Source organism: Pseudophryne corroboree, chromosome 5 (genome assembly GCF_028390025.1).
Source record: "Pseudophryne corroboree isolate aPseCor3 chromosome 5, aPseCor3.hap2, whole genome shotgun sequence".
In the NCBI taxonomy this organism is placed as follows: domain Eukaryota; kingdom Metazoa; phylum Chordata; class Amphibia; order Anura; family Myobatrachidae; genus Pseudophryne; species Pseudophryne corroboree.
This window is the reverse complement of record NC_086448.1, coordinates 797582822-797585620: the sequence shown is the minus strand read 5'-3', so window position 1 is coordinate 797585620 and position 2799 is coordinate 797582822. Positions and strand designations below refer to the sequence as shown.

The following is a 2799-nucleotide window of genomic DNA, read 5'->3' as shown; positions in this document are numbered from 1 at the left end:
ACCCTTTCACACAGAAAAAGGACCCGTGTTTATCGGCAAATTACTGAGTGGAACTTCTTTACCCGGGAATTTCACTCTCTGTGTGAAAGGGGTATTAGATTGCAAAAGTGACAACCAGTCTTCATTTTGCCTCCATTTGGTAATAAGAACCTGATTCAGCATATAGTGGCCGCATCTGCGATTCTTTGCACTGCGCATGTGTCCAAGTCTGTCCGAGGTGCATGTCAGCAGACCAGCAGGACTATATAGACTCACACGGAACTCAGATGATTCTCCTCTTATGGCTGTATGGGTGTAATTGGGCAGTAACAATTAATTCACATTTAATATAGATCTGGTGATTTCAGACGGATCTCTTGCACCCCGGATAAGGCTGTTGCAAATGCGTGCTGACAGTGGTGACGCATGCTCATACAAGTAGATGCATGGGGAGTGGGGACAGTGCAGCTACATATAGCCGTACAACTTTGTATACAGGTGCAAATCCGCAACTGCTTCCAAGCACGCCCATGCGACTGCAGGTGTAACACAGGCAATGGCATGTTACATACATGTGTCAGTTTCCTGGCTCCGGCCAGGTTCCACGCAGTTCTGCTGTCTACCTGTGAAGTTTGCCTAAAGCATGAGAATGTACGTTATTGACCACAGGTAGACTAATTGTACATGCATTCCTAATGACTTGTAGGTTATAATACTATAGCTTTGATCATAGCTGGAGCCTATAATAGCGGAACATCTCGTCAGCAGTATACCTTCTAAACAGGCCAACATGGGGGTATATTTACAAAGATTCCTGTTTTTGCCGTTTTTAAGGGTGTTTGATCTCGAATGGTATCGGGTGCATTTTACTGCAACTTTTTGAATCCTGATACGGTCATTCACTAAGCTGCCGACTTTTCCAAATTCGTATTTTCCGATGTCGATGTGATTCGTAATGTCAGGCAGTGTTTTACGGGAGTGATGAGTAAAACACTGCCTGACAAAACACAAGGAATCCCGGCCGGATCTGTGAGATCCGTGCAGGGCTTCATTGTGTACCTTAAAAAGGTGTTTAAATTGTTTTAAAATCTGAAAAAAATTGCGTGGGGTCCCCCCTCCTAAGCATAACCAGCCTCGGGCTCTTTGAGCCGGTCCTGGTTGAAAAAATATGGGGGAAAAAATGACAGGGGTTCCCCCATATTTGATCAACCAGCACCGGGCTCTGCGCCTGGTCCTGGTGCCAAAAATACGGGGGACAAAAAGCGTAGGGGTCCTCCGTATTTTTGGAACCAGCACCGGGCTCCACTAGTCAGAGAGATAATGCCACAGCCGGGGGACACTTTTATCTTGGTCCCTGCGGCCCTGGCATTAAATCACTAACTAGTCACCCCTGACCGGGGTACCCTGGAGGAGTGGGAACCCCTTAAATCAAGGGGTCCCCCCCCTCCAGCCACCCAAGGGCCAGGGGTGAAGCCCGAGGCTGTCCCCCCCCATCCAAGGGCGGCGGATGGGGGGCTGATAGCCTTGTGAAAAAAATAGAATATTATTTTTTTGTAGCAGTACTACAAGTCCCAGCAAGCCTCCTCCGCAAGCTGGTACTTGGAGAACCACAAGTACCAGCATGCGGGGGAAAAACAGGTTCGCTGGTACCTGTAGTACTAATACAAAGAAAACGCTTAACGCGTTTCGGTTATTACCTTTCTCATCCGCTTTTGAGAAAGGTAATAACCGAAACGCGTTAAGCGGGATTGTGCTGGATATCCTGACGTTTCCTGAGACTCCATTCTTCACCACCTGGAAGGAAAGCCGTGAGTGTCCGGGACTCTGACTATACCTGCTGAAGAATATCTCAGCGAGCCAGTGAGGTGTCCTTTGGGAAATCGGGAATAACGTTGTGTGATATGCCTTTTTATTTGTGTTAACATGTGAGTGCATTTTTTAAAATAAATACCTGTTATTTTGTAAGGGCTTGCTGCACTATTTGCCTTCTTTTCTTTGTTGTATGAGAATTGGAGAAATAGGGGTTTGAATCCTCAGACGAAGTGGCCCTCCCCCTCCCCCATTTACTCCGTGGAATGGGACAGACTGTTTGATATAAAGAAACCAAGACATGCTTAAGATCTCAAGGATTCTTGTGAGTGTGATGTATTGAAATAAGAATTATCACCGCCTGACAAAAAGACTCTGCACTATTTTGTGCCTTTTGTTTCTTTCTGTGTGTACTCTGATTGGTGTATGCCATCAGAGACACATACTATACAGGTTGTGACCTTCTGGAAGATTTGTGTATGTAAAGGTGACGTGTTAGATCCGGAGAGCGCTAAAGTGGAATATATTACCTGTATAAATTGTGACAAATCTGTGAAGTAGGTGAAACTTCATCTATATATATCACTGAGCTGATTTCTGGGTTTTATTGCGCACTTTAGAACCTCTCAAACCCTATATTTACTCTCTACTACCATACCTCACTGAACATACCCGATCTCGTCAGATCTTGGAAGCCAAGCAGTGGTGGGCCGGGTCATTTCTAGGAGGGGAGACCTCCTATGAATACCTGGTGTTGTAGAGCCCTGTATATATAGGGCCTCCATATGATGCAACACTAACAGCAGTATCACCTCTTTTTCTTTTTCATCACCTTCAGAATTTTTGACTGCAACAGTACAGCAATTGGCATTTACATTACCAAGAGGACGCATACGCATAGATAGATCCCTTTATGCGGGACACCCCCCCCCCCACACAAAAATTGGGGATGAGGTTACCCGAGGTGTCTATTTGACCAATTATGGTCATTATATATTTTTCTTTGACCTA

General features: G+C 45.5%; 1 pseudogene; it reads left to right on the top strand.

Moving 5' to 3' along the window:
* The first annotated feature begins 2432 nt into the window (after positions 1-2432).
* LOC134931613 (5S ribosomal RNA) lies at positions 2433-2551 on the top strand (annotated as a pseudogene).
* Positions 2552-2799: the final 248 nt, after the last annotated feature.